Source organism: Haliotis rufescens, unplaced genomic scaffold (genome assembly GCF_023055435.1).
Source record: "Haliotis rufescens isolate VD_foot unplaced genomic scaffold, xgHalRufe1.0.p SCAF_19, whole genome shotgun sequence".
NCBI lineage: Eukaryota > Metazoa > Mollusca > Gastropoda > Lepetellida > Haliotidae > Haliotis > Haliotis rufescens.
In genome coordinates, this window is record NW_025963879.1 from 21,020,741 (window position 1) to 21,039,439 (window position 18,699).

Below are 18,699 nucleotides of genomic sequence, written 5' to 3' on the forward strand. Positions count from 1 at the left end.
TACAAAATGTGAAAGAGGTTATATTAAGAATGGATTTCCAGCTTTAAATGATTTGTGAAAAACACCGGAGAAATACCAAAGAATAATGTAATAAGCACATACATCCACAATCAATGAATATTCTTCTCAATTCAGAAAACAGTAATGTGTTAAATTACTGTACATGTCTGCTACAAGTGCAATGACTGCACTTAAATCATGAACAGCGTTTCACGTCATACGACATTTATTTTTTCCACATATACAAGACCATTAGGATTACGAACTCGAGCTTGAGGACACTGAGATCACTGAATGATGTTTGTCATTTGACATTGTGATGTCTCTGTACTGCTGTTTGTGCATGTTATGTTTGTTGTGTTTGTTCTTAAGACCAGAACCTGAGATTCAAACTAATGATATAGCAAAAATATGACAGACATTTGAATCAATAACCCTTTTCATTTGTTTTTTGGAAGTCAAATCTAAATTAACGCTTTATTCAGTCCGGAACGTTGTCTGAGTCTGTGTTGGAAAACTTCGAGCATGAGAGTCCTAGAAAAGCACGCCCACATATAAATTCAGCAGATGGTATTCACTGCACAACCAGTCGGGTGGGTCCCCGTCTCCCCTCCTCTGTCTCCTGAACCTGGTGTCCAGGCTCCGCTAAGGCCTCCCCTGCACATGTACAGATACAAATAACTCATGTGCTAATCAATTTCTCAACTGATATATTTTTCCGCTCTTTATCGAGTATTCTAATGCAGCACAGGCTGAAATTATGTAACCTTCATTAAAATTTGACTTCTCTTGCAAGAAGCGATTGTAATGAATAATACTTTGGGTTCATTAAACAGTTTATATGAATTGAATATTACCTGATATAATATATTATAACTTTATGACAGATATGTTTGTAGGTTTCTCCCTGTGTTACTCCAGCCAGGAGAACATTGTAATTCATACATCGTAGTGACCATCGTAATGCAGTGTAATTATTGGACACATTATAGTCATGAATCAACTCTGAAGAATTATTGAGGAACATGTGCTTCATCATGGTACTCACCTTCATCGGCGTTCTGCATGTAGCCATTCCAGCCATCAAGGGATGATCTCATCCACCGCACCAGGCAGACAGCCACCACCAATACCAACAGTGCAAGAAGAATGTTTGACAGTTCCATAATTCCTGACATCTCCTACAAGTACAGATCCCCATTACTTGCGACAACTTATAAACCCATGATGAGCCATGAAACTCATAAACCCTAAATACTAAGTATGTTCCGGTGTAGAATAGGTCTTCATCAATCCATACTTGTCGTAAGAGGCGACTCTGCTTGTAAGAGATAACTAGCTGGATCGGTTGGTCTGGCTTGCTGACTTGATTGATGCATGTCAACGTATGCCAGTTGCGTGGATCGATGCTCATGATATCGATCTCTGGATTACCCGATTATTAACAGAACGCCGTCATAGAGATGGAATAATAGTGAGTGCGATGTTTAGAAACAAACAAAACATATACGATAGAAGAACGTCATCATCCGACCTCAATGGCTGTATTATAAACTTCTTCATAGGTAAATGGTGGCCATTTTTGGAATGTTTACAAATTCAAATTGGATCTTCAATATCACTTAGGTTGGACATTATCAACAAAAGATGCATGGTAGCACTCATTACTAAAGCATAAAAGCGGCATATTTGTATTCTGTATTCTGTGGAATAAGTTTACATTTATAAAGTTCTCAGTACAAAATGTACAGACTGTGCCACTAATCTGAAAAGTACGGGGGAAACAAACGCGTTTGGGGGAAATCCCCTAAAACCCGAATCATTTACGAACGCATCAATAAATTTTCATAACTCAGCTATTTCCCTTTCCAATGTCGCAACATCGCGAAGAGAAGATCACCTGTCACATTGTGCTCACTTTTCAACTATTTCCTTTTTTTCAGCACTTTAGAATGCATAATTGAATTATAATTAAATTGATTGTATTTAATCCCCCTCTGGTATTAAACAGCGCCGTATGTGTTACTATACGATAGAGAAAACAAACGTTCAAAGCCGGCTTCAACCCTTCAAGAACTTACATAAGCAGATGTCGCTTAAGAATGAGTCATTTCAGAGATTACAGAGGCATATAAACACATACGTGTCACCGATTCATGGATATTCACAATACTAAAATATGTTTTGGGAATGTTATCAAAGTGGGTTTGTTGGTTGCTTCTTTCAACAAAAAACACCGTGTTATTTATCTCACAAAATACGTTGTGTGAATGTTATTAAAGTGGGTTGCTCCTCTCAAAAACCAAACCACTGTGTTATTTTTCTCACAAAATATGTTGTGGGAATGTTATTAAAGTGGGTTTGTAAGTTGCTCCTCTCAAAAAACAATCCCCTGTGTTATTTATCCTACAAGTCTAAATGACTGTCAGCCCCACACGTACCCGTACCTTCTGTCAGAAGATTTAGCTGGGAATATATTAAGACAGCACAAACTTATATTTATGTTTAATAGAAGCATGTATAACCCGATCAGAACAAAATATTAAGATTCGGGTTTGATATTCAGTATCTACTAATTTGGGAAGTATAATTTTGTTACCTATATGTTACATTCATAACACATCAAACAAACATTAATCGCATCTCAAGTACATCAAATCTCAGTGATAACAACAATGATGCTATTCATATACCTGGTAAGAAATCTTCGTTAGTGCCCGTAGGTTCAAAACGCCAAAGTCATAAAATCTTGAGCGTAAAAGGCAAAACAGTGATGAAAAATATATGAATTGAAAATCAGTGACGACACAAGCTTGTTCTGCTCCACCAGTAGCACACAATTTCATCACAAGATAATCTTGACTGTTTGTTTGTTGCCTTATGCCGCATAATGTATTCCACACCTAACGTTACTCTGAATGGTTCAGCCTACTTATATAGCACGCACACTGTGTGAGGCCGATGGTGCGTGCTATATGAGTTAGCTGAACTCTGAACTAGGCATACTGGATGTGTATGCGTGTCATTTAAATGAATGACTATTCACAATACAAAAGACGGCGGCCGGTACGTCCCAAACAATATGCCGTTTCCTTATTAATATACAAATTTCGACTCAGCCCTGTACGTCCTGAAAACTTACCTAGATATAACAATTCATTCCACTAACCCATTGTTTTGAATAACATTAGGCAGACAGTCATCACCAGCGCCACTAGTGCAAGAAGAATGTATGAGAGCTCGATAAGTCCTGATATCTCCTACAATCACGAGACCGCCTGCTTGACAACGGTATAATGATCTATACCGAAACGTCGCTTTTCACAGTGTTAAAGAAGTTGTTATCCATAAAAATTGTGTCTATCTTGTCATCCGTCAACTTCTAAGTAATGCCTATCAAACAAGTTGTAGATTGATATTTAATGTTTGTGTTTGCCACACCATCAGCTACCGCAATTTTGCAAAATGATTTCACATTTCCTCTGATTTCAAACTCGAACTGTATATACCTGACCTCGTATAAACTGCCAAAGCAACCGTGTATTGAAACACACACAGACACATTTCTTGTTACCGGTTGCCGTTATTGCAGTATATGATAACTTAATGAAGCTGTGTTTTCCTTAGTGTTCAGATAACTCTACTTGGAGGACATTTCTGTCTGATGGTGTCGTATTTCGTCATAAAAAAACTGTTTGTGTCATGAGTAACGTGTCACTAGCTGGGTGTACGGGAGTTTATGATCTGAACTGGCCTGCTTACCACAAGGCATGATTACCAGTTTAACATTTACCCAGACTCAATTCTTAATTTTACAGACGAACCGTGACATATGACCCTCGAAATATAAGTGTCACATTGACAAAAGTCATTTACTAGTTATCGGTGACGCGTCGGGCTACGCATGATTGCACAGCTGTCTTTAATTCCCAGGACCATCAGTTAACGTGAACCGAGTCCGGTTTACACAGTGTCCATTTTATACGATCACGCTTATTGGGATACAAATCAGGACACGAGCAATACAACAGCACAACACATGAATATATGAAAATTATCTCAACAATAACAAGCATCACGATAAGGACTACTCACACCTGGACATTGACGAACCTGTGACTAACTGCAGTGAATTCCGAATTATTACTGCAACACCAGTCTTACAATAAGCATGCACCGGTTATCACCGGTATAGCCGATATGCACATCCTCTGTAACATGGGGCGGTCATGTGTGACATCGACTAGTAACGGATGAGGAGAATCACCTGAACTTGAATCACACAGCGGTTCTTCTAGTAACAACAGCACAACACATTAATATATGAAAAATTATATCAACACTAACAAGAATCACGAGAAGTTCTACTCTAACCTGGACAGCCACGAATGCTGTGACGTACAGAGGTGAATTCTGTACCAGTCCCGTTATGACAGGAGGGTCAGTGTTACAGTACGCGTCCACTTTGGTCCACCAGTTATGTTAACGGATTTCCCGTTAAGTTGATAAGTTTAAGTTTATATCCCGTTAAGAGATAAGAGAATCACCTAAAACGTGAATCACGCAGTGGCATAATAACTCGTCACTTTCGTCATTTTTGATAATATAAGAGCACTCGCATTTTGCGATAGCAAATTCTGAATAAGGGGTTTAAATTTACGTTGTTTATTAAAATGATTTATCCTGATAACTCGAATCTCACAGTAGTTATAAACATATCAAAACGGGTTGATTAAAATAAAATAAAAACTATTAGCGACTTGCCGGGGATATGTTTACGCTGGTTTTTGTGTGTATGTGTGGCGCTGGTGTGTGTATGGTGTGTATGTATGGCGCTAGTGTGTATGTGTGGCGGTGGTGTTTGTTCCTTTGGTGTGTGTATGTGTTCTTCTGGTGTGTATGTGTGGCGCTGGTGTGTATGTGTGGCGCTGGTGTTTGTTCCTCTAGTGTCTATGTGTGGCGCTGGTGTGTATGTGTGGCGCTGGTGTTTGTTCCTCTGGTGTGTATGTGTGGCGCTGGTGTGTGTGTGGCGCTGGTGTGTATGCGTGGCGCTGGTATGTGTGTGCGGCTCTGGTGTGTATGACGCTGGTGTGTGTTCCGTTGGTGTTTGTGTTCCGTTGGTATGTGTGTGTGTGGCGCTTGTATGTGTGTTCTGCTGATGTGTGTGTGCGGCACTGGTGTGTGTGTGAGTCCGGCAATGGTGTGTTTATGTATGGTGTGTGTGTGTGTGTGTGTGTGTGTGTGTGTGTGTGTGTGTGTGTGTGTGTGTGTGTGTGTGTGTGTGTGTGTGTGTGTGTGTGTGTGTGTTGCTGGTTTGACTGGTGTGGCTGACACTCTTCCCACTTTAGCGGTTGATATAAATCCTACACAGTGTTGGTAGGCATTCGAGATTAATATTTATTGAATATACAACAACATTAGGATATTAACAGTCCACAGAATTTCTGCTGTCTGTTAATTTCTGTTGATAATAGTGAGGTATTTACAGTTATTGAGAAAGGATCTCACGTTTATTGTTCTTGTATTTTCATATTTTGTTTTTCTAAAACAAACTTCAAGACTCCCACTTGGTGTATTAATATACGGTCATTAACCTTATGCATAAATTAACTTACCCTGATTAGTACGTGTGTCTCGGCTGGTAAGCGCTGTTTGAAGATTATGCTTCTCCACCAGGCAATAATTCAAGTTTGAGGGGTGGGCGACTGGCACTGGTAACAGTCTAAGCGTACGTCTAAGTATACTGACTCCGAGCCGACCAGTCCTTGTTTTAGCCCCTTAATGCCGAGCGTCAGACAGGGTAGCAACAAGTACCATCTTTTCTATTGGTATAAGCGGCCGGGGATCGAACCCTGGACCTTCCGCTTTCCGGGCGGACGCTCTACCACTAGACCACGGAGGCGGTCCCCTGTTAGGTATAGACATTGATGCAGGTCAAATTACCACTTTGGTAAAATCTACGCGCATGGGTCATAGTGGTCATAATGAGAGTGACTCATGCATTCGAACACATAATGACATGACTGGATCATTGAACTCTACACAGTGAATAACAGCATTTTAAGGAGACGACTCGATATAAAACACCCAGTTTTTTCCCTATCTGGTAGCTGCGCTCCAAGCGTTGATCAAACACCAGTTGTTGCTTCCGTGTTTCATTCAGGAAAGAAATGCCCATTCTCTAGTGAATGTGATTTATATCGACCCGGAGTCAGTATACTGTGTCTGAGTGGGGTATTCATGTTAAACTGCGGCATGGTATCTCAGTGAGCTAGCACTATACATCGGCATAAGTCCGGACTAGTACAAGCAGCCACACAAACACATACATTAAGGGGCTAACACAAGGTCTGGTCGGCTCGGGGTCAGTATACTGTGTCTGAGTGGGGTATTCATGTTAAACTGCGTCATGATATGTCAGTGAGCTAGAAATATATAGCCGGATTTGTACAAGCAGCCCCACACGTGCATACACTTAATGGCGTTATTTTTTTATTGAATAATTGATTGAATGTTTATGATATTATCTCAAGGCTATCTTCTATAGCTTGTAATTACCACGTCCTGACCAGCTACCATAGCATTGTCGGAAAGAAAGAGGAACGATCTACGCCACGATAACACGATGTCTCACGATCTGTTTCGTGACACTGACTGGTAAAGCAGCACCTTAAGTTAGCCAAGTAGTTTTTTTCCGAAATAATTGGTTCAAAAGAATGTGCTCATTTGACTGGGACTTAATATTCACAACTATGGATAAATGACTCAAGATTATAACAATGGCATGAGAAACAGTACGTTTACAAAGATCTGCTACCCATATGTGATATACTGCAGATATATATATAACTTGATATTCACAACCATGGATAAATGACTCAAGATTATATAACTGGCATGGGAAACAGTACGCGGTTTACAAAGATCTGCTACCCATATGTGATATACTGCAGAAGTATGTAGCACTGTGACTACAGCCTATGATTTCCTGGACCAAACTGTCAAACAAAATCTGGTTTACAATTTATTGAAAGAAAGATATGACGCATAAATAGTTCATAGACATATTTTCAGTAGCAATATGTTATACATAACACTATTAATAACATGCTAGTATTTAACGTTACAGTACCTTTGTACCATTGTGAAATTGAACATAAAACATAATTCAGTGTTTCACAAGTGCTTCAGATGGTAATACAAATCCCAAGACCAAATCAACCAATACCGTATCTTACAAAGAAATGTGTGTTTTTTTTACATTATGTGACATTACACTATATTCTATAAATGATAATGCTTGTCGGCATGTTGACTGAAGCTGTGACAGACTAATAATTATGCTTCAGATACCTGGGTCCGTGTGTAGGTTCTCGATGAGTGTGTGGGTGGGTGGAAATGGGTGGCGTAGGTGTGGGGGTGGCAGTGAGTTGGGAGTCACCAAGTTTATTGTGAGCTTCACATATTGTACCATTACAGGTAATTGATCCCGATCGGCGAATAACATTTGAACCACTGTGCAACCCTACTGCTTTAACAGTGAATGTCGTGGCCTTGTAGTCACAGACTTAAAATGTAGTACATATGCTGGAAATGTTTTATCTTCCTACAGATACGGCAACTCTTTTATGAAACCTCTCGTTGTGGTATAATAGTACTTTTGGTGCCTAAAATAGTAACAAAGATATGATATGCACCTGATATCAGCTGCCACTATAGCTTTGTGCCTTATACATTTTAAATAGTTCCTGTGTTACTCAAGTCAGGAGTACGTTGTAATTCAAACGTCGTAGTGACCAAAATAATGCAGCGTTATCGTGACGAATAACTGTCAAAGAAAATCCAATTCCTCATGGTGATCAGCTTCGCCGCATCAGACAGACAGTCACCATCAGCACCACCGGTGCAAGAAGAATTTGTTTCAGCTACATCAGTCCTGATAGATCCTACATGTACAGGTCTCTGTTAATGAATACCTGGAAGAAGTTTTTTTAATCTTAATAAGGCAAGAAATCGTGATGTGCACATACCTGGTTAAAGACCAACACGAATTCACTAACTTTTATCTGTGGAATTTCTCAGCAATTGCTTTTTCCTTGGGGCAATGTAACTACGCCATGCTATTTTTCAGATGAGACCTGATAAGTAAACCTCTGGTATGAACTGCACCAGATAGCTTTTACATGCGACAACTGAGCTAAGGTCGATTGAATTCAATTTGTACTATTGAACAACAATAAAGCTTCATGACTGTTATTTCTATTACCTTTGAGCCCTGTAACGCATACACCCACAGTACTCATATACGATAGAGACCCGTGAAGATCCGGGTAGGAATTGGTCTTCAGCAACTTATGCTAATCGTAGGAGGCGACTATGCTTGCGGAATCAACACATGATCCCATCTTATGCTATAACTGTTTTAAAATACATACTCTCAGTCTTCATCCTCAATCTGAGAAAATCTTGTCAACAACACAGATTACAGTGTTGGCGTTGTATACAACTCAAGTAATACTGTGTAGTGTATCGAATCTTGTTGAATATAAATATATACGGGGATTCATATAAAACTTGAATCCATAATCACAATTAGTATTATATCAAGTTTTAATTCCTTTGTGCCAACACAGTAGGTCGTCTTTGTTTTCTCGTTTCCTCCTTGAGTTCGGGTCCATGTGACGAAGTGATCATAGCGGTACGACTGTCGTTACTCCTGTACCTCAACATAGACTTCCGGTAGTCGTAGCCCTACGGTCGCTTTGTGAAGCCGAACCCTGTAGTCTGGAGTAGACCAGTATTCAAACTCTGAGGTTGCTATTCTAGTGTTTTACATGAGCTGATAAGTCACAGAGGATTATCATAAATATGAATGATGAATCGCCTGTTTTATTTTCAGCAACAATATTTTAAGCATGTGAATAACATTTTGAGAATTAGAGTACATTTGTGTTATTGTGAATTTGAACATAAACAAAATTCAGTGTTTCAAAACTGCTTCACATATAAAAACAAATCCCGTGTCCGTTTTCGGTCGGATGGGCCTTGCAGAACATGTTCTTCAGCTGATGGTGCCACCCTTCCGCATGGTTCAGGGGAACAAGAGGTACATCTCTTCTCACGTGGGCATGGACCTGTGGAAGCGTCTTGAACTCGGAGGCTTGGCTGGGCAAACTTATGTTGCGGAATGCATAATATTGATCTTCAAAGTATTAAATTGATATGATTGATGTGAGTATGTTTGATGCTTATGCTCAAGAAATGATAAGATGAACATCTTTACTCTGCTTAAAAAAGAGATTATTACATGATTCACACCAGCATCTTATAGATAACACTGTGTCATGTCATAATCACTAATGACTTGGCACATTGTAATTGTAGGCAGAATGGGAAGTGACCAGCTGGAAGGACCCACGTCTCCCCACCTCCGTCTCCTGTACCGGGGGTCGGTGTCCTGTGTCTGATCCTCCTGCAAATGTAATTACACAAATAACCAATGTGGTAATAAGTTTTTCAACGTTTGCATGAATTCACTTTTTATCAAGTCAACCACAACATCCTCAAATTATAAACAACTGTATGTAAACAACATAACATTCTAAATATTTGTTGTTGTGTGTTGTTTAACGCCACACTCAGCAATATTCCAGCTATATGGCTACAATCTGTAAATGACCAAACATCACGAGCATCGATTTACGCAAAAAGGGATACGGTGACATGCATCAACCAAGTTAACGAGCCTGACCACCCGACAAGTATAGTCGCCTTTTACGGCAAGCATGGGTTGCTGAAGACCTGTTCTACCCCGTTCTATATAGTGCTCCAACTGGAATATATAACTTACTCAGATATAACAATTCATTCCACTAACCCATTGTTTTGAATAACTTTAGGCAGACAGTCATCACCAGTGCCACGAGTGCAAGAAGAATGTATGACAGCTCCATCAGTCCTGATATCTCCTACAAGCACGTGCAACAACTGCAAAAAATACAAACACAATCACCACTTGTATATATTGTTTGATTGACAAGTTTTCAAGTAACAGTAAAGACAAGATATTTCCATGGATTATAATTCCTACATTTCATTTTGATGCGACGTTTCGGTACAGATCATTTATACTGTTGAGAAGATAAATACATGTACATGTACCAATAGAGAACAGATTAAGTAACTGTTGTAGATTGATATTTAATGTTTGTGTTTGCCACACCATCAGCGACCGCAATTTTGCAAAATGATTTCACATTTCCTCTAATTTCAAACTCGAACTGTATATACCCGACCTGGTATAAACTGCCAAAGCAACCATGTATTGAAACACACACAGACACATTTCTTGTTACCGGTTGCCGTTACTGCAGTATATGATGACTCAATGAAGGTGTGTTTTCATCAGTGTTTAGATCTGTCTGATGGTGTCGTATTTCGTCATAAAAACTGTGTGTATCATGAGTAACGTGTCACTAGCGATGTGCAACATCGACCATTAAAAGAATCACCTGAAACGTGGCATAACTATTGTTCACTTTTGTCAATATTCGATCAGATGCATTTTGCGATAGAAAATTCTGAATGGCGCTGGTGTGTGTGTGTGTGTGTGTGTGTGTGTGTGTGTGTGTGTGTGTGTGTGTGGGTGGCGCTGGTTTGACTGGTGTGGCTGACACTCTTCCCACTTCAGCGGTCCATATAAATCGTACACAGTGTTAGTTGTCATTAGGATATTAACAGTCCACAGACTTTCTGCTGTCTGTTAATTTCTGTTGATAATAGTGAGGTACTTACAGGTATTGAGAAAGGATCTCACGTTTATTGTTCTTGTATTTTCATATTTTGTTTTTCTAAAACAAACTTCAAGATTCCCCCTTGCTGTATGAATATACGTGCATTAACCTTATGCATAAATTAACTTACCTTGATTAGTACGTGTGCCTCGGCTGGTAAGCGCGGTTTGAAGATGATGCGTCTCCACCAGGCAATAATTCAAGAATGAGGGGCGAGCGATTGGCGCGTGTTACAGTCTAAGCGTACGTCTAAGGGTACGGGTGTGGCTTCCTTCCAAAAACGACTACCCTGTACTAGTGAATCGTACAGTCGTAGAATCAGTTGGGTACATGGTATTTATTTCCCTGTTTAGTGAAGTGAGGTGAGGTGAAATGGGGTTTAACGTCGCGTCCAAGATTATTGCACTTATATAGCGATGTGCATGCACGTGTGTGTGTGTGGCTGCTTGTACTAGTCCGGACTGATGCCGCTTTATAGTGCTAGCCCACTGAGATACCATGCCGCAGTTTAACATGAATACCCCACTGAGACACAGTATACTGACTTCGAGCCGACCAGTCCTTGTTTAAGCCCCTTAAAGCCGAACGATTACCACTTTGGTGAAATCTACGCGCATGGGTCATAGTGGTCATAATGAGAGTAACTCTGGCATTCGAACACATAATGACATGACTGGATCATTGAACTCTACACAGTGAATAACAGCATTTTAAGGACACGACTCGGCCACAGTGCCGCCCCACCCACATCCACACCCCCCAAAAAAAAGAAAAAAAGAAAAGCGTTGATTAAACACCAGTTGTTGCTTCCGTTTTTCGTTCATGAAAGAAATGCCCATTCTCTAGTGAATGAGATTGCAATTTATATCGACCCGGAGTCAATATACTGTGTCTTAGTGGGGTATTCATGTTAAACTGTGGCATGGTATGTTAGTGAGCTAGAAATATAAAGCTGGTTTGTACAAGCAGCCCCACAGGTGCATACACTTCATGACGTTATTCTTTATTGAATAATTGATTGAATGTTCATGATATTATTTCCGCACAACCGCACAACACACTAATATATGAAAATTATGTCAACAATAACAACCGCACAACACATGGATATATGAAAATTATGTCAACAATAACAAGAATGACGAGAAGTTCTACTCCAACCTGGACAGCCACGAATGCTGTGACGTTCAGAGGTAAATTCTGTCCAGTTATGACCGGAGGGTCAGTGTTAAAGTACGCGTCCACTGGGGTCCACCAGTTATGTTAACGGAGGTCCCTTCCTACATAGTCAGCAGTATCGTTAGTTGGTAACTGCATTGAGGCGGCTATCATCTACGGCACAGCGGTAAGAGATATCCGCTCTAATCATAACCCCCCTCCGGGCAGTCAACAGTATCGTTAGTTGGTTACTGCATTGAGGCGGCTATCATCTACGGCACAGCAGTAAGAGATATCCCCTCTAATCATAACCCCCCTCCGGACAGTCAACAGTATCGTTAGTTGGTTACTGCATTGAGGCGGCTATCATCTACGGCACAGCGGTAAGAGATATCCTCTCTAATCATAACCCCCCTCCGGGCAGTCAACAGTATCGTTAGTTGGTTACTGCATTGAGGCGGCTATCATCTACGGCACAGCGGTAAGAGATATCCCCTCTAATCATAACCACCCTCCGGACAGTCAACAGTATCTTTAGTTGGTTACTGCATTGAGGCGGCTATCATCTACGGCACAGCGGTAAGAGATATCCCCTCTAATCATAACCCCCCTCCGGGCAGTCAACAGTATCGTTAGTTGGTAACTGCATTGAGGCGGCTATCATCTACGGCACAGCGGTAGGAGATATCCCTTCTAATCATAACCCCCCTCCGGACAGTCAACAGTATCGTTAGTTGGTTACTGCATTGAGGCGGCTATCATCTACGGCACAGCGGTAAGAGATATCCCCTCTAATCATAACCCCCCTCCGGGCAGTCAACAGTATCGTTAGTTGGTAACTGCATTGAGGCGGCTATCATCTACGGCACAGCGGTAGGAGATATCCCTTCTAATCATAACCCCCCTCCGGACAGTCAACAGTATCGTTAGTTGGTTACTGCATTGAGGCGGCTATCATCTACGGCACAGCGGTAAGAGATATCCCCTCTAATCATAACCCCCTCCGGGCAGTCAACAGTATCGTTAGTTGGTTACTGCATTGAGGCGGCTATCATCTACGGCACAGCGGTAAGAGATATCCCCTCTAATCATAACCCCCCTCCGGACAGTCAACAGTATCGTTAGTTGGTTACTGCATTGAGGCGGCTATCATCTACGGCACAGCGGTAAGAGATATCCGCTCTAATCATAACCCCCCTCGGGGCAGTCAACAGTATCGTTAGTTGGTTACTGCATTGAGGCGGCTATCATCTACGGCACAGCGGTAAGAGATATCCCCTCTAATCATAACCCCCCTCCGGACAGTCAACAGTATCGTTAGTTGGTTACTGCATTGAGGCGGCTATCATCTACGGCACAGCGGTAAGAGATATCCCCTCTAATCATAACCCCCCTCCGGGCAGTCAACAGTATCGTTAGTTGGTAACTGCATTGAGGCGGCTATCATCTACGGCACAGCGGTAAGAGATATCCGCTCTAATCATAACCCCCCTCCGGGCAGTCAACAGTATCTTTAGTTGGTTACTGCATTGAGGCGGCTATCATCTACGGCACAGCGGTAAGAGATATCCCCTCTAATCATAACCCCCCTCCGGGCAGTCAACAGTATCGTTAGTTGGTTACTGCATTGAGGCGGCTATCATCTACGGCACAGCGGTAAGAGATATCCCCTCTAATCATAACCCCCCTCCGGACAGTCAACAGTATCGTTAGTTGGTTACTGCATTGAGGCGGCTATCATCTACGGCACAGCGGTAAGAGATATCCCCTCTAATCATAACCCCCCTCCGGGCAGTCAACAGTATCGTTAGTTGGTTACTGCATTGAGGCGGCTATCATCTACGGCACAGCGGTAAGAGATATCCGCTCTAATCATAACCCCCCTCCGGGCAGTCAACAGTATCGTTAGTTGGTTACTGCATTGAGGCGGCTATCATCTACGGCACAGCGGTAAGAGATATCCCCTCTAATCATAACCCCCCTCCGGACAGTCAACAGTATCGTTAGTTGGTTACTGCATTGAGGCGGCTATCCTCTACGGCACAGCGGTAAGAGATATCCCCTCTAATCATAACCCCCCTCCGGACAGTCAACAGTATCGTTAGTTGGTTACTGCATTGAGGCGGCTATCCTCTACGGCACAGCGGTAAGAGATATCCCCTCTAATCATAACCCCCCTCCGGACAGTCAACAGTATCGTTAGTTGGTTACTGCATTGAGGCGGCTATCATCTACGGCACAGCGGTAAGAGATATCCCCTCTAATCATAACCCCCCTCGGGGCAGTCAACAGTATCGTTAGTTGGTAACTGCATTGAGGCGGCTATCATCTATGGCACAGCGGTAAGAGATATCCGCTCTAATCATAACCCCCCTCGGGGCAGTCAACAGTATCGTTAGTTGGTAACTGCATTGAGGCGGCTATCATCTACGGCACAGCGGTAAGAGATATCCCCTCTAATCATAACCCCCCTCCGGGCAGTCAACAGTATCGTTAGTTGGTTACTGCATTGAGGCGGCTATCATCTACGGCACAGCGGTAAGAGATATCCCTCTAATCATAACCCCCCTCCGGACAGTCAACAGTATCGTTAGTTGGTTACTGCATTGAGGCGGCTATCATCTACGGCACAGCGGTAAGAGATATCCGCTCTAAATATAACCCCCCTCCGGGCAGTCAACAGTATCGTTAGTTGGTTACTTCATTGAGGCGGCTATCATCTACGGCACAGCGGTAAGAGATATCCCCTCTAATCATAACCCCCCCTCCGGGCAGTCAACAGTATCGTTAGTTGGTTACTGCATTGAGGCGGCTATCATCTACGGCACAGCGGTAAGAGATATCCCCTCTAATCATAACCCCCCTCCGGGCAGTCAACAGTATCGTTAGTTGGTTACTGCATTGAGGCGGCTATCATCTACGGCACAGCGGTAAGAGATATCCCCTCTAATCATAACCCCCCCTCCGGACAGTCAACAGTATCGTTAGTTGGTTACTGCATTGAGGCGGCTATCATCTACGGCACAGCGGTAAGAGATATCCCCTCTAATCATAACCCCCCTCCGGGCAGTCAACAGTATCGTTAGTTGGTTACTGCATTGAGGCGGCTATCATCTACGGCACAGCGGTAAGAGATATCCGCTCTAATCATAACCCCCCTCCGGGCAGTCAACAGTATCGTTAGTTGGTAACTGCATTGAGGCGGCTATCATCTACGGCACAGCGGTAAGAGATAGCCCTTCTAATCATAACCCCCCTCCGGGCAGTCAACAGTATCGTTAGTTGGTTACTGCATTGAGGCGGCTATCATCTACGGCACAGCGGTAAGAGATATCCCCTCTAATCATAACCCCCCTCCGGGCAGTCAACAGTATCGTTAGTTGGTTACTGCATTGAGGCGGCTATCATCTACGGCACAGCGGTAAGAGATATCCCCTCTAATCATAACCCCCCTCCGGGCAGTCAACAGTATCGTTAGTTGGTAACTGCATTGAGGCGGCTATCATCTACGGCACAGCGGTAAGAGATATCCCCTCTAATCATAACCCCCCTCCGGGCAGTCAACAGTATCGTTAGTTGGTTACTGCATTGAGGCGGCTATCATCTACGGCACAGCGGTAAGAGATATCCCCTCTAATCATAACCCCCCTCCGGGCAGTCAACAGTATCGTTAGTTGGTTACTGCATTGAGGCGGCTATCATCTACGGCACAGCGGTAAGAGATATCCCCTCTAATCATAACCCCCCTCCGGACAGTCAACAGTATCTTTAGTTGGTTACTGCATTGAGGCGGCTATCATCTACGGCACAGCGGTAAGAGATATCCCCTCTAATCATAACCCCCCCTCCGGGCAGTCAACAGTATCGTTAGTTGGTTACTGCATTGAGGCGGCTATCATCTACGGCACAGCGGTAAGAGATATCCCCTCTAATCATAACCCCCCTCCGGACAGTCAACAGTATCGTTAGTTGGTTACTGCATTGAGGCGGCTATCATCTACGGCACAGCGGTAAGAGATATCCCCTCTAATCATAACCCCCCTCCGGGCAGTCAACAGTATCGTTAGTTGATTACTGCATTGAGGCGGCTATCATCTACGGCACAGCGGTAAGAGATATCCCCTCTAATCATAACCCCCCTCCGGGCAGTCAACAGTATCGTTAGTTGGTTACTGCATTGAGGCGGCTATCATCTACGGCACAGCGGTAAGAGATATCCGCTCTAATCATAACCCCCCTCCGGGCAGTCAACAGTATCGTTAGTTGATTACTGCATTGAGGCGGCTATCATCTACGGCACAGCGGTAAGAGATATCCCCTCTAATCATAACCCCCCTCCGGGCAGTCAACAGTATCGTTAGTTGGTTACTGCATTGAGGCGGCTATCATCTACGGCACAGCGGTAAGAGATATCCCCTCTAATCATAACCCCCCTCCGGACAGTCAACAGTATCGTTAGTTGGTTACTGCATTGAGGCGGCTATCATCTACGGCACAGCGGTAAGAGATATCCCCTCTAATCATAACCCCCCTCCGGGCAGTCAATAGTATCGTTAGTTGATTACTGCATTGAGGCGGCTATCATCTACGGCACAGCGGTAAGAGATATCCGCTCTAATCATAACCCCCCTCCGGGCAGTCAACAGTATCGTTAGTTGGTTACTGCATTGAGGCGGCTATCATCTACGGCACAGCGGTAAGAGATATCCGCTCTAATCATAACCCCCCTCCGGGCAGTCAACAGTATCGTTAGTTGATTACTGCATTGAGGCGGCTATCATCTACGGCACAGCGGTAAGAGATATCCCCTCTAATCATAACCCCCCTCCGGGCAGTCAACAGTATCGTTAGTTGGTTACTGCATTGAGGCGGCTATCATCTACGGCACAGCGGTAAGAGATATCCGCTCTAATCATAACCCCCCTCCGGGCAGTCAACAGTATCGTTAGTTGGTAACTGCATTGAGGCGGCTATCATCTACGGCACAGCGGTAAGAGATATCCCCTCTAATCATAACCCCCCTCCGGGCAGTCAACAGTATCGTTAGTTGGTTACTGCATTGAGGCGGCTATCATCTACGGCACAGCAGTAAGAGATATCCCGTTTTTTAACCATGACAACGGGAGAGTGGCATTCAGAAGAACTGGAGTGAATGATATTGACGTTTCTAATATTTCTTGCACCTATCTGGAACATTCTTTCTTAATGACTGCATTTTGTTTATAAAAAGCATGGGCTTTTCAAAAAAGCTGTATCCGCCCATGAAAAGGGAGTGTAGTGGATCTGGCATCACCTGTAGTTTCTATTTTGTGATGATATAAGTATGTCCTAATCCTGACCAATATGAGGCAAAAACTGATCTTTGTGATTTGAGAAATACATATGACTGTATACTTGAACTTTCAATATTGCCTCTTTTCTAAAACTATTTGGAGGACAAAAGCTCCATGACGTTCTGGGGGTACTGTTATAGTTCAAACCACTTAAATAGGTTTCTTTACACCTTCATTTATAAAAAAAACAACCTAATTGTTTCAATATGTTTCCAAAGTGCTCAGAAACTCTGTCTCATTTCTGTTGTTGAATGTAGACAGCAAACATTGAGTGTATCCCCTCTAATCATAACCCACCTCTGGGCAGTCAACAGTATCGTCAGATGAACGTCACTTCTGCTTCAAGTTTGTGCTCTCCTCCACGACCCATAACAACCCTGCGCAACACTGATTATTAATGATAAGAAATCACCTAAAACGTGACAATAACTCGTTACGTTCGTCATTTTTGTAAATATAAGAGAACTCGCATTTTGCGATAACAAATTCTGAATAAGTGGTTTGAATTTACGTTATTCATTTAAATGATCTTATCTGATAACTCGAATATCACATTCGTATAAAAAAAACATATCAATACGGGTTGATTAAAATTAAAAAAAACTATTAGCGACTTGCTGAGAATACATCTACGCTGGTTTGTGTAATGTGTGTTTTAGATGCTGATGTTGATGTGGCTGGCTCTTCCTACAAAACAATGGAGGCATGCAGTGGTTCATATAAATCGTACACAGTGTCGGTAGTCATACGAGATTAATATTGATTAAATACACAACAACATTAGGATATTAATAGTCCACAGAATTTCTGCTGTCTGTTAATTTCATTTGATAATGGTCAGGTATTTATAGGTATTGAGAAAGGATCTCACGTTTATTGTTCTTGTACATGTATTTTCATATTTTGAATAAAATAATGTTGAGATTTTCTGAAACAAAAGTCAAGACTCCCACTTGAATTATTAATACACGTGCATTATCCTTATGCGTAAATTAACTTACGTGTTACATACAGTCTAAGCGTACGTGGCTTCTTTCCCAAAACGACTTCCTGTACAGTACAGTCGTAGAAACAGTAAGTCACATGGTATTAATTCCCCTGTAAGGTATAGAGATTGATGCAGGTCTCAGACTCTTAAATTACCACTTAGTTGAAATCTATACTTGGTTTATTTATATGCGTACAATAACTTTGTGCCAAAATTAACTTACCTTGATCAGTACGTGTGCCTCGGTTGGTAACCGCTGTTAGAAGATGATGCCATTCAAACATCCAATAGAGATGGAAGCTCCGGGGTTCGTTTCCGGCCGCATCATACCAAAAGACGTTAAAAGATGGGCTCGGCATAAGGGGCTAAAACAAGGACTGGTCGGCTCGGAGTCAGTATACTGTGTCTGAGTGGGGTGTTCATGTGA

General features: G+C 42.4%; 2 long non-coding RNA genes across 2 annotated transcripts; one reads left to right on the forward strand and one right to left on the reverse strand.

The window, feature by feature from the left end:
- Nucleotides 1–447: 447 nt before the first annotated feature.
- Nucleotides 448–1,179, reverse strand: LOC125381639. The gene is made up of 2 exons (XR_007221924.1): nucleotides 1,049–1,179; nucleotides 448–657 (listed from the first exon to the last, which is right to left on the reverse strand). It is a non-coding gene; the product is annotated as an uncharacterized LOC125381639 (long non-coding RNA).
- A 7,734-nt stretch (nucleotides 1,180–8,913) lies between these two features.
- LOC125381640 lies at nucleotides 8,914–10,502 on the forward strand. The gene is made up of 3 exons (XR_007221925.1): nucleotides 8,914–9,231; nucleotides 9,385–9,480; nucleotides 9,900–10,502. It is a non-coding gene; the product is annotated as an uncharacterized LOC125381640 (long non-coding RNA).
- The last annotated feature ends 8,197 nt before the right edge of the window (nucleotides 10,503–18,699 follow it).